The following is a 19,243-nucleotide window of genomic DNA, read 5'->3' on the forward strand; positions in this document are numbered from 1 at the left end:
AGGATAAGTGTATATTTGAGGTATTAAAACATGACTAATAGGACCATTATAGATTATCAGAATGATGAGGAGAAAAATTTGAGTCACATTTGATTTTCCAAGGATGTGGATGTAGAACTTGGAGCTGAGTCTCCAGGGAAATTGGGGTAAAGACGGTATTACCAACACCATATGTTCATTGTGATAACACGAGCCTGGTTACTCGTAGTTCTTTATAGGTTTCCCGTGAAGGGGCATCACATGTGAGGACCATGAAGTCTGATTATTAGTATACAGTTGAGGTTATTGACCCAAACTAGTTGAAGGTGTCATTTTACCAATAAGGATTTGAGTATCGTATTAATCACGAATTCACCAGAGATAGTGTTCAATATACCCTTAAGGATATTTTTCTATTAAGGAAGATTTGAATGTAATATAAGAATTTTATCATACGACGACTGCACTACATGATATTATTAGTGCACTTAACATAAAGGGTTATGATGGTTTAGCTCAGAGATCGAGAGCATCGAGAATTGATGGCATGACTACAATTAGGTGGCATAAGATTACAATGAGCGATAGTTCGATCTTAGAACCTTTTAAAAAGGATAGACCAGTGAGTCTAATGCGGAATTCTTCGGTAGATATGATATTAAAGGCTACGTATATATACACATAGACCTCTAATATATTCAGTAACATATGTTCGATTACACACACATGCCACTGAACTTATGGACTACATTGAGATCCCTAAGAGATCTCTTTGATCTGTTCCCAGGGGGAACTGGCCATTTATAGTTAGTAACGGATGCGTGTAGCAGGCAACTATCGGCTTAAGAGATGTTTTTGGAATATTTCTTAGTAAGGTCTTCAAGGTAAAACACCGGAATGACAGATATATGTGCGAAAGTCAGATTAGTAAGCGATTTTAAAATGATGAGAAAGAGACACTAGCTGAAACATGGAATTACAAAGACGAAGAGGCGGTATCATCCTCAGGCAGATAATAAGGAGAGTTAGGATAATCAGTGAAATATTTTGGCACCTACTCACTGTCATGTTACTCCCTCCAAATTGTTGATCATTCGTATCGCCTTGATAAGTCATATCAGGCAATCCTTTTCGTTCCCTACTTTGAACTTCTGATGTGACCATATTGAATAGTCTTTCTCCGTATCAGGACTTTTTCAATTCTTTTAGTTAATCCATGAACTTTCATTCATAGATTATGATCTTCTTGTTCAACTCAGAGATATTTACACTTCATTTCAATTATCCAAGAGATTTTTTTTTATTATAAATTTTCCCTCAAATTCATCGATGAATATTCAAAATGAGTATCTTCATTTGAATCTTCTTTCATACTTACTCTTCTCAGTCAAGATTGTAAATATCTAACAAGTTGTTAAAAACATCTAATATCCATATATTCCTCGGGAATCATTTTCTTCTAATCGGGATGAAATTATATATTGAACTTTGAAATCATAGGAAGGGTATCAATTTGATATTGGTATTCCGAATTAAATTCTATTTTAAGATCTGATAAAGTATATGAACTAGGGCACCTATGAGTGTACCCTTTATTTGGAAAGAAATATTTGATAAGAGGCTATCGATTGTTCTGATGCCAAGACCACTCGATTCAGAGTTATAATTGTCTTTCTCGGCCCAAATTTAAAAACTATTTATTTCAAAATCGTCATCCAGGTAGCCACAATTTCTTCAGTGGTTACGATGTTGAGATTTTTACAAATAAACTGAAATATGCCTAGTTGCATATGTTCTCATGAATGACTAGTTAATTGTCCTAACTAGTCAAAATTTTAATTAATACGACAAAAGCCTAGCTAATCGTCCTAGCTAGTTGCTATGGGCCAAACTAATTGTGCTGGCCATTTTCTTAGCCGGTTGATAATATTGCTTGATATGGACTAGTTATTATTTTGCTAGTTCCACTTCCAATAAAATTTTGATTATTCCATGGTGTATTATATATGCCAGATTTAATTGTTGATGAAATTTTCAAAGAATGATTTAATTGAGACCTAACTAGGTCGCCCACTCAAACGAAAATTCATATTCAGTTTTATGAAATATTTTTTTCATGAAATATTCTATTCTTTCGTTTATATAAAGAATAACCAATTAAAATCATAAAGTAATTGAAGAACAATATACTTCCTTATTGGTTAATCATTGAGTAAAATTCCTTCCTTCAAAATAACATCATTTTGAAACCTCAATGATTAACCTTTGGTTGAGAATGTTATTTCAAATTTCCTTAGCTATTCGAAAAGAAAAGTACTCTTTCAATGGGAAAATCTTACCAGTATCATTCATATGATGTTATTATTCAGCAATCATTACTTTCAATGGATATTCTCTATAATATCACAATATAAAATCCTAAGGACATGGAAGGATAATCCTTGTTGTATTCTTCCTTCCAAGTTATAAATTTTCTGAGTGTTGTCTCTTTTATTCAGAGCTCATTATTTGTTCAGATGTTAGATTTTGAAATCTTGTTAAGATTGTCTAAATTTTATCGATATCGTGAAAATCATTTTTCCAAAGCTAATTGCCTTCCCAACAAAGAGAGGAATAGTTGAGAACCGGTTGTTGCAATATGAGACTGAAAGCTCAGTGCTATGATGGTGCAATCGGAGCATCGTGATGAGTAAGTTGTTTTAAAGAGAAGAATACCATGTTTAGTTATTATCATAATTATCTTTAATATGGTTATAGAAGAACGAAAATAGGGATATGACGTGATTAGTAAGGTACACTTCTATGAAACATTATCAGTAGAGGTGCTAATAAATTCGGGGAAAACCAAGCATGTATGAATTTGAGAAATAAGATTTTCAAGAATTGAAGGTAAGGTTAGTAGCAATCCCGTGCTAGAACTACTCGACGATAAAAATAGGATGTTCCGTGAAGTCTAATGATATGTCTACGCAGCTTAAGGACCGTGACATAAGGTGTCCTAATAATGATCTAGAATAATTGCGATAAGGTTCGCATGGAAAGGGACAAGAAGTTTACTTATAAGAAAATTTTGGAATTTTTTTTCACTAAACATGAGATAGAGGCCATAGTCAAATTGATCAAAGGCTATGATTGAGAAATCTATTATTATCAAGGAAAGGCCAATATGGTGGCCGACACTTTAAGTAGGAAAAGATATATTGAGGATGGCAAATCTCAAAATAACTAATGAGAAGGATCGCATAAAAAGAACGCTTTTTTACTTAACAAGAAGACTTAAAGATGCCTAAAAACATAAACGGATATTAGTCATGACAGAAATGAAAAAGGATGTCATTGAGTAGGTATGTAAGTATTCGACATGGTTGAAAATGAAACCGGAAAGGCGAGGTTAAAATTTTGGCGATTACGACTTGTAGATGTCCCAAATATGAGTAAGAGTTAATTATAATAAATTTTGAAGGAGGATTATCAAGAACCAAGTTAGCCGTCGTGCTATTTGAGAATTTTGAGTGATAGATTAAATAGGACCACTTACTTTATTATGCAAACGATAGATGTCCACTCTACAAAATTTTTATGAACGAAGAAGAGATAATTGGGACAGCGAGACCCCGTGACGACTGCACCACACAAGGACCCAAGATTTAATTTCACAACGGGACTATTTCCCAAGATATTTTACGAAAAAGGACGGAATAATGCACGACTTAGAGTTCTCAAATCAACAAGTAGAACGAGAACACTATCCTGATCATTGAAGATATGTCTAGCGGCTTACCTTTTATTTTGAAAGGTTTGGGGAATCGCCTATTATTGCCAGATAATTCGTATAGATGTACTTACCACGCTAGCATACGAAAAAAAATAGTCGCCGATATCCCTTACGAAGGGCAACATGAAAGAATGAAGGATGTCATTGTTAGAACTGATAGAAGGCAAAGAAGATCATACATGCCCTATAAAGGCCACTAGTAGCAGGTACCAATAAACGTGAATACGTCTAAGGCGCTAGCGAGAATAACAAGTATGACCCAGAAAGTGTCGTAGTACTATAGATATTATACGGGGAATGATTAAAGAAGTCCGACCGATGACGGAAGCTAAACGTTGCACGATCCTAAAACGTGTCAATAAATTGCGTATGAAATGGTGCTTCCTTCAAGATGGCAACAGGACGATGACGTGCTTTACGTTACTACGGGAAGAAATGTTAAATCTGGCGCTAAGCGTGTAGCAGGAGACGAGAGTGTAGAAATGCGATGAGAACTTCTTATATAGAATAATCGACATAGATGATGCGCCCAAAATGGGAAAACGTTAAGGAATGAAACTCTAGCACTAGTAGGAGCGATGTAGGGGGAAACGAATAAGTTGAAAGATGATTCCAAACACTAGAAGATGCGCTAATCGTCCATGTTATCAATTTTTAAGGGAAATGAAGCGGCCAGTTGACGTTAATCGAATTATCGACAATAACGAGTTATCATGCGTGCATTGGAATGGCTACAAAGCTTGTACGAAAGAAAGAATCGTTCTCTCTTAGGTTGGGAAGAAATTGGTAAGCGGAGGATACTGGACCGTAGTTGAGTCAACAGACCAAAGGAATTCCTAGAACTTATCAGAACCCGGCTAGTGGCAGCCCAGGATGAACAATAGAGATATGCGGACCAGAACTATAAGGGCAGAAAGTACGAAGTAGCGGACTAAGCATTGTTTAAAGTACCTCCCAAGGAGGGAGTGATGAGATTCGAAAGGGAAAGAAATGTTGAACCCAAGATTTATTGGACCAGTTGAAGAATTAAAGGACTAAGAAAGTTGACTTATAAATTAGCACCATCGTCGAATGGTCACCAAGTTTATAACGAGTACCACGAATCGAGGTTAGGAAATACAACGGCTAAAACCAAAAATATAATGGAAAACGAGCTAATAAACTCTTAGCCAGACTTAGCGTATGTCGAGTAACATGTAGAGGTCATAAGACTACAAAGACGAGTACCCGGAAATATATTGGATGGGTGATTGGAAATTTTATGAAAAGATCAAATACTGCAAGATCAACATGAGAACTCGAGGTTGTCATGCGAGAAGCATATCCCTAAAAGTTTCTCAACTGATTCCAGGACGGAATCCTTTTAAGGAGGGAAGACTGTAAGAACCCAAATTTTTGACATCGGTAAAAGACCTTTATGAATAGTAATATAATAACTTGAATTTTTGAGACCTTGTAAAACGTTTAATGAATAGTAACCCTGACGGACGGGAAATTTTTTTGAGCCCACACTATTTAGTGCATGAGAAAATGAGTTTCGGAGTTGATATTATGATTATACGTACCAAATGAGTGTATGTAAACGCTATTAGTTTTCGAAGAAAACGAACTTTGAAAAACGACCGTATTTACGACTCATTGATGATTAAGGGAATCACAATATAATTACGAGATTAAAACCCTACATATTTATATTCAAGTATGATAATTAAAAATATAAGGAATAAATATGAAAGGAATTACGTCGCGAACCATTTACGAGTAAGTATTACGAAAACGTTTAAGCAACCGAGCGAACGCGTAAATGATTAAATAAACATACCGCACTAACTAAACCATGGTAAGAAAGTAACCATGGTTACTTTATCAAATATTAAGCTAACCATAGGATGATCAAGCAAGATAGCCAAAATAAGTGTGCTAAAGAAGCTAACACATGTAGTTAGCTTGTAACCTAGCAAGCTACTTGGATTTGTCCCTAAGATTTGGCAACAAGAATAAATCATAGGATACTAGAGAATAAAAATCAAGTGCAAGATCTTCCACCCCATTTCCTAGAAGCAACCTAGCAAAGCAACCAAGCTAAGCAACCAAGGGAAGCAAGTATAAACCCCCCCCCTTCACAATTGTTCCATTCGGCTATATCAAAAAGGGAGAGGAATTCAATTTCAAAACTCAAAATCTATCCATGGTAAAATCATCCCATTAATTCTCAAGCCTCCTAGAAATTAAACTAAGGTAAGAAAATTCTTTCATCTCTTTTTATCAAGGTTTGATGGGTGAAATAAAATCAAGAAACTCATTAGTGAATAGTATGAATAGTAACCTCTCTTTGGTTTCTTGATTTCAATGGTGGTTTTAGGTTCCAAATATCATACCAAGCACTTCCAAGACTCCACCATCCTCAAGAACACATCTCAAGATTTCAAGAAAGGTAAAAATCTTTGGCCCAACTTTATTTAAGATTCATTTTTAAGATCCATTTAGTATGTGGTAGAAAACTTAGTTTAAGAAGTGGTATTGCGGAGATCTTGAAGTTTAATTTAAGTAGATTTAAGGTTGATTTTTGTTTCCCCAAGAATAGGATGTTCTTTAGATTAGTTTGTGTGTTGATGATGAAATGATGATTGTTGGTGGTTGTGTTAAGAGTTAGGGCGTAAACGAAACCCCGATCGTAAACGTAACTCCGTTAAAACCAACGAATCGTAATTTTAAGTTTCTGCAGAAAGTCCCGAAGTTATAAACTGTAGTTTCTTGAAAAATAACCCTTGTTTATGATATAAAATGTTATAAGTATCGTTTAGGCGCTTGAATCACTTGATTCCGATTTACGGATCAAAAGTTATGGTCATTTTAGAAAAAGTGATTTACGCGACAAAAACTGCTACAAATCACTAACTTTGAAAATATAAAGGATCGACTTAAATGTGTTCATAAATCATGAAATTTTTACAGAGAGTAAAATATTGAGTTTCCTAACTGCCATAAAAATTTCAAGTGAAAATAATGATTTCTCAATTTTATAAATATATCGGAGCCGAGACCGCGCGAGTAGAAACCGTAAGAATCCATGAGCGGAGCCGACGACGATAAAGAGAATGAACCTAAGATACTTAGAAAAATGAAGCGACCATGATGTGAATAAGGACTTAAAGGAATAATAAGGGTAGTATAAGTTGAGGGGGTGTATTATAAGTAGCGCATGAGTGCGAGTCACCGTAAAGCAGAACGGGACCTAACGGAATGAATTGTGTTTATGGTTATAGATTTCCGAGCGGAACCTAGAGCATCCTCCACCTCGAGATACCTAGGCAAGTTTTCAAACCCTACCTTTTAAGAACTGTTGTGTTATGAATATTTTACAAAACTGTGATATATGCATGAGATTATTTTAAACTGTTTTACGAAGTTTGAGATGTATTACATTACTCAATTGTTGATAATTTCTAGTATATGTTCATACCGAGTTCGAAATATTATATTTAGACTGAGAGTCGGTCGGTGTAAGCTTATAAAAACCCGGAGGTATCCCGGAGGAGTTTATAATTGAGAACGTTAATGCTAGCATGTAGCGTGGTGTGTATATATTTTAGACCGAGGATCGGTCAGTAAAAATTGATGAAAACCGGAAGTATTCTGGAGGTGCTTTATTTAAGAATATTAGCGCTATAGTAGAGCGTGATGTATAAGTTGTAAGACCGAGAGTCGGTCAGTTTTGTTTTTATAAAATAAAAACCCGGGAATCATTCCGGTGATATTATAGGACTATTATAAGTCCATAGTAGTACATTTTAAAGGGACTCAACGTCCACTTACGAAACATTAAAATACCTCGAACTTTTATTAAAACGATTTCCCAACGATCATATTACCTCAACTATATTTTATGGTTCGAATAATAAATACTATATACGTATTCCTTTATTATGGGAGTAGTATACTCCAACGATTATTTATTTCAAACCCTATTAATTATTATAGATTATTAATTACGTATACACAAATTAGTTGAGGAATATTATTTTAAATATTCTTTTAGAGGGTAAAATCATTCGAGGTTTAATTATTTATCGATTATCAGTTAATTATTTATTATTTATTAAAGGGTACATTATTGATTTAAAAATCATAGAACCGGATTTAAATATTCTTCCAGATTTCGGAACATCATTCACTACTGGTGCCATTGTTAGAGATTTGGAAATTTGCAGAGAGAGAGTTTGCTTTTGAGAAGAAAGAAATTAGAGCAATTGAATCTTGAGAATGATAAAAAAATGAATAAAAGTGAATTTGCTTTTATACTATCTCAGAAATTAATTGACAAAAATAATAAAGTAAAATAAAGTAGCCAATAAAAATTTCCCAAAATAGTTGTTTAAAAATAAATAAACTGTAAAAATTCTGTCACTTATCCATCGTGTCATGCTTACAAGCTGTAAGTATACTCGATGGATAATGCTCAGGGAATTAACGACTAGGATTGAGATAATTCGATGGATGCGGATAAATCAGTTATCCGTCGAGTTATAAAATATTCCAGAAAAATAATTGATTTTATTGACAAATTATATTCCGACGGATGATCAAACTCGATGGATAATGATCGTCCGTCGGGATGTAAATTTTGACTTAGCCAAAATTTCATCCAAAATAGAAAAATTAATTAAATTTCTGGCTACATAACAACTTGCAAAATATCTGAATTGATTCAAGAAAAATTTAGCATACCTAATTCACTTACCAACCTTGAAAAGTGGATTCATCCAGTGGCTTGGTAAATATATCTGCAAGCTATTTTTCACTTGGAACAAAATGCAGTTCCACAGTACCATTCATCACATGTTCTATTATGAAGTGGTACTTGATGTCTATGTGCTTTGTTCTTGAATGCTATACTGGATTTTCAGTGATGGCAATTGCACTTGTGTTATCACAGAAAATAGAAATCATATCCACTTGTAGACCGTAGTCCAATAATTGGTTTTTCATCCACAAAATCTGTGCACAGCAACTACTAGCAACAATATATTTAGCTTCAGCTGTAGAAGTAGAAACTGAATTTCGCTTTTTACTGAACCATGACACAAGCTTGTTTCCTAGAAATTGACAAGTTTTTGCTGTACTTTTTCTGTCTATTTTACAACCTGCATAGTCTGCATCTGAGTAACCAGTTAGATCAAAACCGAATCTCTAGGGTATCAAATGCCAAGTTTTGGTGTTCCCTTGAGATACTTGAAAATTCTCTTAATAGCTACTAAATGAGATTCTCTAGGATCAGCCTGAAATCTAGCATAAAGACAAGTAGAAAATATTACATCTAGCCTACTAGTTGTTAAGTACAGAAGTGAACCAACCATGCCCCTATAACTTGAAATATCCACAGACTTTTCAGTAGTGTTTAATTCAAGCTTAGTTGCAGTGGCCATGGGAGTTTTTGCAGATGTGCAATCCATTAGATCAAACTTCTTTAAAAGATCATGAATGTATTTAGTTTGACTGATGAATATTCCATCACTAACTTGCTTAACTTGTAAACCAAGAAAGTAAGTTAGTTCTCCCATCATGCTCATTTCATACTTACTTTGCATCAATTTGGTCAACTTTTTGCAAAGTTTTTCATATGTAGAGCCAAATATAATATCATCAACATAAATTTGAAAAAGTATACTAGAGCTATTAACATTTCTAAAGAATAAAGTTTTATCAACAGTACCTCTTGTGAAGTGATTTTCCAAAAGAAACTTTGATAAAGTGTCATACCAGACTCTAGGTGCTTGCTTCAGTCCATAAAGTGCTTTCAAAAGATAGTAGACATGATTTGGGAAATTTGGATCTTCAAAACCAGGAGGCTGACTGACATAGACTTCCTCCTACAAATCTCCATTTAGAAAAGCACTCTTGACATCCATTTGATAGACCATGAAATTGGCATGGGCTACATAGGCTAAGAAAATTCTGATGGCTTCAAGTCTTGCAACGAGAGCAAAAGTTTCATTAAAATCTATTCCTTCTTGTTGACAATAGCCCTTAGCAACCAATCTAGCTTTGTTCCTGACCATTATACCATTTTCATCCTTCTTGTTTCTGAATACCCATTTGGTGTCAATTGGATTCTTTCCTTTAGGTTTGGGTACCAGCTTCCATACTTTATTCCTTTCAAATTGGTTTAGCTCCTCCTGCATAGCTAAAATCCAATCAGGATCCAACAAAACTTCTTCTACCTTCTTTGGTTCTTCCTTAGATAGGAAGCTGCTATATAGACATTCTTCTTGAGTTGCTTTCCTTGTTTGAACTCTAGAAGATACATCACCAATGATGAGCTCAAAGGGGTGATCTTTTGTCCATTTTCTTTGTTGAGGTAGATTAGCTCTAGATGGAGATGCCTCATTGTTGTCTTGGTGTGTAACTGAGTTTTGATTATAAGAAACTCCCCCTGAGTTTATGGATTTTTGATTTGAGAGAGGGGAACTTTCTATAAGTGATCTATTCTGATTTTCAGCTTCTTTTGATGACGCGACGGATGGTGCATTTTGAGTTCCGAAGGATGAAGCTGATTGTCTCTTGACGGATAAAGCAGATTGTCTCCTGACGGATGAAGCATTTTGCAACTCGACATATGTCAAATTTTGTGTTTCATTGGTAGTAGATTTTTCTACTTTATCCTTTGATAATGTTTCTTGATCACTTTCATCATCACTGTCATCATTAATCATCTCCACATTATCAAATTTGAGACTTTCATGAGAATCTTCATCTTGCAGTCCTTCAATCTTTTTATCATCAAACACAATATGTATTGATTCCATAACAATGTTGGTTCTAAGATTGTAGACTTTATATGCTTTTCCCATAGCATATCCAACAAAAATTCCTTCATCTGCTTTAGCATCAAACTTCCCATGTTGATCAGTTTGATTTCTCAAAGATAAAACATTTACAGCCAAAGACATGAAGAAAATTTAGAGTTGGCTTCTTGTTCTTGAACAATTGGTAGGGTGTCATACATTTTGCTTGATTAACCAAAGAAATATTCTGAGTGTAGCATGCAATATTTATAGCTTCAGCCCAGAAGTATGTTGGTAACTTTGATTCTTCAAGCATTATCCTTGCAGCTTCAATAAGTGATCTGTTCTTTTTTACCACTACTCCATTTTGTTGTGGAGTTCTTGCTGCTGAAAACTCATGCATAATCCCATTCTCTTCACAAAATGCTCTCATAACAGAATTCTTGAACTCAGTTCCATTGTCACTCCTGACTCTTCTAACTTTGAAGTTTGGATGATTGTTAACTTGCCTTATGTGATTGATGATGATTTCACTAGCCTCATCTTTAGACTTTAGGAATTATGTCCAAGATAAATTTGAGAAATCATTTACAATTACTAGGAAAAATCTTTTCCTTGAGATGGACAACACATTGATTGGTCCAAACAAATCCATGTGTAGCAATTGCAGAGGTTCTTCAATTGTTGAATCAAGCTTCTTCCTGAATGATGCTTTAATCTTATTTCCTTTCTGGCAAGCATCACACAGTCCATCCTTAGAAAACTCCACTTGAGGAATACCTCTAACCAGTTATTTCTTAACAAGTTCATGGTCTTGAAGTTTAGATGAGACAGTTTCTTGTGCCACATCCAACTTTCATCTTGACTTGCTTTACTGAGAAGACAAGTAACAGATTATGCATTTGATGAGTTGAAGTCAACTAGATACACATTTCCTCTTTTCACACCAGTGAGAACCATTTTGTTATTTCTTTTGTTAGTCACAACACATGCTTCTGAATTAAAGGTTACTGAATTGCCTTTATCACAAAGCTGGCTGATACTTAACAAATTGTGCTTGAGACCATCCACTAAGGCAACCTCCTCAATGATGAAATTGTCTTTAGAAATCAAGCCATATCCCACAGTATAACCCTTGATGTCATCTCCAAAAGTAATACTTGGGCCAACTCTCTCCTTGAACTCTGTGAGCAGGGTAGAATCTTCAGTCATGTGTCTTGAACAATCACTATCCAAGTACCACAGATTCTTTCTATTTTCCTGCACACATCAAAACCAAATCAAGTTGATTTTGGTACCCAAGTTTCCTTGGGTCCTGCCTTGTTAGCTTTCTTCTTTTGTTTCTTAGGTTTGATCTCATTTGACTTAGGGATATTAGATTCATCCTTAGTCATCTGAGTTGGACCTTTGAAACCAGTCATTAAAACATAGTTATCATGCACATTTTGATTAACAGGAAAAGACATGTTGTTTGCAAACATGTTATTCCAGTAAGGCATGCTAAATGGCATCTGAGGCATACTAAATGCAGCATAATAAGGATTAGGTGCAAATGGCAATTAGTAAATTATGCATTCATATTATGTGCAGACATATCATTCATAGGCATAGAAGGCATGGCATTCATGTTGGGAAAAGAAGATGGTACAGATATAGGAGTAGGCATAGCAAGTTTGCAATTAACAGACATATGATTAACACTACCACACTTAACATAGATTTTTCTTGGAGCATATTTGTCAGGTGTGTAGTTGTTATGTTTGTTAATCCCTACCTTTCCATTTCTATTGTTTTTCTTTTTAGTTTCTATTTTAACCTCAATCTTTTCTAATCTGTCATTCAATTGCTTGATAGATAGATGACCAACATTCACTTTCTTCTCCTTCTTCACTTGACTTGATTCTCCTGGAACAAAGTTTTTGGAAACTGATCCATACTTATTATTTAAATTGGCAAGTTTGGCTTTGCTCACAGGTTTGCACACAGCCTACGGATGAGGATTTGTGTCACTCGACGGATAATCCTTTTGATTATCCGACAGATGACTTTCATCATCCGTCGAGTCCACATCTGTTAGCAATCCTTCAACCAAATTGGATTCCAGCTTCTCCTTACTCTTTTTCCAGGTTGCATCACAAAAGGACTCAATACCTTGAACTTTGGTGATTTGAGCATGAACATCTCTAGATGATTTTCATGCCTTAATCACCTCCTATTCTCGTTCAAGTTTCTTCTTTAAAATCTCTTCTTTCTTCAAGGACTCAATTAATTCCTCCTTAGCAATCTTACATTATATTCTCAATTCCTCAAATTCAATAAACTGAGACTCTAGCACATTATTCCTCTCACTTAAAAACATATTGTTTTCTTTGATTTTAGCATTTTCCTTAGTGAGAGACTTAAATGTAACACACTAATGATATAATTATGTAGACATGTCATTAATTGCATCATTAGACTCAGCTTTAGATAAATATGCTAGGTTAGTGGTGATTACCTGATTACTTGAAGAACTTGTTTCTGTTTCATCAGATTTGGCCATTAGGGCTAGATTTACATAGCTGACATCTTCATCCTCATCCAAACCATCCGCTGTCCAGTCATTTTCTTGTGTAATAAAAGCCCTTTCCTTTTGTTTGAGCAACTCAAAATACATCTGTTTATAATCCATAGGCTCAAACTTCTTCTTGCTGGAATCTGACTTTCTACACTCACTGGCAAAATGCCCTACCAAGCCACATTTGAAACATTTGAATTTTGATTTATCCACCATGTTTCTATTTGGCTTAGCTGCTCTAAAGTTCTTCTTGAACTTGAGCTTGGAAAATCTTCTGTAAAGGAATTCAAGATGTTCATCAATATCATCCATGTCATCTTGGCTCAAAGAATCTTCATTTTCAGCTACCATCCCCTTGCCCTTATTTTCACAGACCTTGGTAGTAGACTCAGCAGCTTCTACCTTCACCTCTTTCTCTTTCTCCAACTCAGCAACCAGTGCTATGGACCCTCCTTTCTTCTTTCCTTTCTCCATCCTCTCATCTTGCTATATTTCAAGCTCATAAGTTTTCAGGATGCCATATAGTCTCTCTAAAGTAAACTCCTTATAATCTTGAGAGTTTCTCAATGAGACTGTCATTGGTTTCCATTCCTTTGGAAGAGATCTAAGGAGCTTGAGATTGGAGTCTTTTGTCTGATAGACTCTTCCATGCAACTTTAGAGCATTTAGAAGTTTTTGAAATCTACTAAAAATGTCAGTGAGAGACTCACTATCTTCACAATGAAAGTACTCATATTGCTGAATTAGCAGCTGCATCTTATTCTCCCTTACTTGCTCAGTACCATCACAGATAATCTGAATTGTGTCCCAAGCCTCCTTGGCTGTTTTGCAGTTAATGATGTTATCAAACATATCACCATCAACTCCATTGAATAATATATTCATGGCCTTCTTGTCTTTCCTGACTTGCTCAATATCAGGATCTGACCATTCATGCCTAGGCTTGGGAACAGATGGTTCATTGCCTGTTGCAGCTCTCATTGGCACATGAGGACCTCTCTCTATGCTATCCACATAGCCCTCATCTTAATAAAGAAGATGTAGGTGCATCTTCACCTTCCAGTGGTGATAATTATCTTTGTCCATAAATGGAATCTTCACTCCAACATCCTTCTGGTTCATCTTGCTGTTTTGTTGTGATCTTTAAACTCTTTGTTCTTCAAGAGCTTGCTCTGATACCAATTGTTATTCCCTAACAATACAACAAAATTACAGGGGGGGTTGAATGTAATTCTGGATTCTTTTTGAGATTTATAAAAAATGTTCTAACTTGATTTATATCTAACTGTTTGATTTGCAAAGTGCGGAATTACAGAGTTAAGTAAATCAAACATAAAGTAGTAAAAACTCAGGTCTTTAAAACTTTCTGGTGGATTTGAATGTGTCCACCAGATATATATATATATATATATATATATATATATATATATATATCAAGATAACCCTGTGAAGCTTGAATAGCTCACAGCTACTTTACAAGTGAACAAACAAACTACAGAGAAATTCTACAGAATATAGCTTACAAATGTTTCTCTGCTAAAAATGTGTTTGCTTAGTTAGTTTGTTCTACTAGATATACTTGGTTTATATATCACCAATTTTACATGATAATAAGATAAGATAATAAAACAAAACCTATCAAGTCTAACTCCATGCTGCTTCAGTACTCTATTCCAACATCTTTGAATATCTTCATAATAGCATGGAAATGGTAATGCTTCTTTGTTCTCAAAACCCTGCTAAACATGCTGCCACATTCCTTTTGCAAACACTCGACACATGTGATTGTGTTGTCACTGTCAACAGATATTTGAATTGAACATCCGTCGGGCACATGCTTGTTATCCGTCGGGTGGCCTTGTTGATTATCCGTCGGGTAGCTTTGTTGATCATCCGTCGGGTAGCCATTTATCACTTGACTCCATTTCATTTGTGCAGAATTACAAGACATCTTATATTTACTTTTAATCAACCTATTCTGCACATCTACTAGCAGTCTACATGATTCATAAGCTACTACAAAATCTATACAAAGTTGTTTGCAGAATTGTGCTACAGTACTTATTGTTACATAAGCTACTCACCCGGTGGATATCAATTAGTCATCCGCCAGGACTATATTGAATCATCCGTCGGGACTATAATTGATCATCCGTCGGGTGCTATAAAATTCACTAAGTTAAATCTACTAAGGTGTTTTATTTAGCTTATCATCAGGTACACAACATATTCCTAACATTATATATACTCAGTTAGAACAGTTTTAAAATCTTGAAAAAGTAGCCAGAATTACATTCAACCCCCCTTCTGTAATTCTTGTTTTATTATTAGGGAATAACAACAACAGGAACCACCCTCTCCGGGACAGTCTGCCTCACACTATTCCCAGATAAATCAGTGTCCCGAATCTGCGAACCACTGCCTCCACCATCCCCTTTCTTCTTGCCCAAGTCAAGCTAAACAACACCACCAATCTTCTTAAACCTATCAGCCAAGTCTTAAAATTGCTTCGATATCTCGTAGTGAAAGGGGTTAAACAACGGGAGACCTGCACAACGGAATAATAATTAAGAAACCAAAACTGAAGAAACACAAGCACGTATAAGGAAATGATACAAAATAGAAGGCTACATATAATAAATGCACTTACATCCGACATTAAATAATGTTTGATTATCTAAAAAAGTATTCCGAGTCCACTGAGCCCCGAGAGCCACGACAAAGTCGTACATCTTGGCCAAGGTAGCTCCCCCCAGCCGTTGGGTTGGGAACCTGCTATTTTTAAGGACATTTATTGTACACCGGCATAAAATCCAGGTCCCCACCCCAGACGAAGATGAACTCCTGATGCCAACCCTGGAGAGAGTTTAACATAAATACGGGCGAATTCTTGGCATCAGCATGGAACCCACAACCATCCACGTTAAAGGTAAACTCATACAGGGGGATCAGTGGACTTTTTAATTTTTAAGAGGTGGTGAAAAAGCTTAAAGGTCGGCAGATAACCCTTCACGTGGCAACAAGTAAGGAACCATGATGTCCACTTAACCGAATTCGGGGCCAACTCGGTAAAGGGGATCCCGTAGACATCACGACAGAGGGATTTGATGAACTGGTGAAGGTTGGGCCTCATGCCATGCACATGTTCTAGTGGGATGGCTACCCAACCCCCCTCGGGACGGTGATACACCCTCTCATGAGGCTCAGGCCACCTCCACTCCATTCCATCCCCGAAGTGGAATACTTCCTTAACAATGTCATCTATCTGACTAGTGGTGTAAATGCCAAGGTCAGGGTGACGAGGAGCAGGGGCATAGCCAGTCCCCGGAGCATTATAGAACAGCTCATCCATTCGGACTCCGTCGTAAGGTTCTTTCCCTATGGGTCTATAAGCATCAGATAGGTTTCTAAAGTAGTAATTATGGGGTGACTGTTCTCCCGGGTCTGTATAAAATTATGATCTATATCTATCCAAGACCCGTCCTTTCTGCCCAACGTTTGTTCGGGGCATAGAAAGAAGGCAGGCAATTCCTCAACTACATGCTGAGAAGTACGGGGAGGCATATTATCAGGTTCCGGAGAAGAGTCGCTAGAAGAATGGTCGGGAAAACCAAAGTGAGGACAGAGAGATCTACGGTTAAGGTTAGCCAACTGTTTGAATCTCCTAACCATATAACTACCCGGAGTCTATGCCATTTCAGATACAAAAAATGAAGAGGAAAAAAAAACTCAGAAAAAAATAACCTCGAAATCAAAACAACCATAGTACGTCCTAAATCCTATACATCCGGATATACTTACACAAAAACATGAAACAAAACTGAGCATTAAACACAAACCCGGTGTTTGCAAAAATCAAACCCCCTTTCTTATATATACAAAAACCCGAAAAACAAACCCAGTTTTCATGAAACAAAACCAAAAATACTCGAACAAAAACTTTAAACACAAACAACAGTTTCGCATATCAATTATCAAAACCCAAAACAATAAAATTAAACCAATAGTTGCATTTCAAATGAGATTACATGCATTCGAAAAGAAGAAACGGCCTACGCTATTCATCAAATCAAACACAAATACGATAAAGCAAAATGAGATGAAGAGTTCGAAAACTTACAAGAAAGCAGGAGATAAAAAAAGGCTCTAAAGAAAAAGAGCTCTGAAGTTCGCCTTGAAGAAAAAACCAGAGAGTGTTTGATGTTTTTGGATTGCGTAAAGAAAAAAGAAAATGGAGGAGGCAGGTATTTATAGAAGAAAAGAAGGGTAAAAACCCACTCAATTGCTGAAAAATCGTGTCCACGGGCATGAGACACGTGGCACGATCCTGGACGTCCGTAAACTAACTGCATCGGTTAATGATTACATAGCTGTAATTATTTAACCGGCGTGACTTTTGAAGAGAAAAATAGGGGGGAAACTGCAACGTTTGATATATACATACAAAAAACTCAACCACCGCTTGACACCCTGGAAAAATGACAAATATTGTACACTAGTCACTTCCGTACCCAGCCAGTCAAATAAAAGGAAACTACCCAAACACAACCCCAGGGACTTGTACCCAACAACACCCCGGAGTTAGGGGCCACAAATCAAAGAAATATGCAAAATTTTCCCAACTTACAAAATTGAAAGACCTACCCAAACACAACCCCAGGGACTTGTACCCAATAAAACCTCGGGGTTAGGGGCCAGAAATCAAAGAAATATGCAAAAATTTCCCAAGTTACAAAATTCGAAAGGCCTACCCAAACACAACCCCGGGGACTTGTACCCAACACCCCGGGGTTAGGGGCCACAAATCATAAAAATATGCAAAATTTTCTCAAGTTATAAAATTAGAAAGGCTTACCCAAACACAATCACGGGGACTTGTAGACAACAACACCCCGGGGTTAGGGGTCACAAATTAAAGAAAAATACAATTTTTTTCTCTTAACAGGAAACACAAAAAGCACAACTCCGGACTACAATACTATTCCCTCATCCGGGAAAACCCGCATAAGGGATGGGAGGCAATGATAGGCCATAAATAATCAGGCCCAGAAGAACATTATAAAATCCAAGAAAAGGACACCCCATGCCCAAAATGGGGTGGTCCCCGGGACACGTAGCAGGTGGTCAAAATGTCAACTGTCCCATATTACCATAAATAGAACAACAACATCTCATCCGTCCATGTGTATAAATCTCGTAGCACCCCAGCTGTAAAAGGACAATCGTCCCCCATTAGAAATCTAAACCATCCAATCATTCACTAACCAAAAATCATCAAGGGCTAGGATGAAGAGGTACAAACCCCTACAACCTTAAATTTGGGAGTCTATAAAAGGGCCCAAAAAATGGGGTTTTGTGGGTTGGAAAATATTTACCGGCTATACACACATATACACACACCACTGCACATATTTTTAAATAGCTCCTTCTTACCTCTTATTATTCTTCAAGAAACCCCATTTTTACTCTCACGCCGGAGTTGCCGCGGGGACGCAACCCCCCTCCGGTTCTGTTTTGCAGAAGCCCCCACACCACAACTTAACCACACATCGTTTGCCACGTGGACTGGGCTCGAACTCGAGGGAGAAAGGAGAAGACCAGGGAAGGAACAGAGTTATCAGGCCTCATAATAAAGGGTCCAGTCCATCCCTGGCCCTAATTGTAACCATGCAGTCCATAGGATAAGCATCCAGAATAATCGGTATGCTTCGATGTTATCCCAACATCAAGATATATATCAGGATATATATAATGTGCAATCTATTAGAATATGAATAGAGTATTCAAAGTATCAAGGGTAATAAGAAGTAAGATAAAAGTATGAACAAGAGAACAATAATTGTGTTTCAGTGAATATGAATAAAGGCTATCAATATTCAGTGTATCTAAAACTTGAATCAGATATAGAATTAAGCATATCAATTCACTATTCAGAACTTAGAATAGGGTAAAACTTGTCTGGTATGCGATCTATTCCAAATCTATCACTGATATCTATTCCAAATCTGTCACTGATATCTATCACTGGCTTGTACTGCCTCGCTTGGTTCGTATCTATCAAGGGAAGATACCAATTTAATTGATTTGTATCTTGATCGTATATCAATCCGAATCTACACAACCCTTAACGTCTACCCGTACGATACT

Source organism: Apium graveolens, chromosome 3 (assembly GCF_009905375.1).
Source record: "Apium graveolens cultivar Ventura chromosome 3, ASM990537v1, whole genome shotgun sequence".
In the NCBI taxonomy this organism is placed as follows: Eukaryota; Viridiplantae; Streptophyta; class Magnoliopsida; order Apiales; family Apiaceae; genus Apium; species Apium graveolens.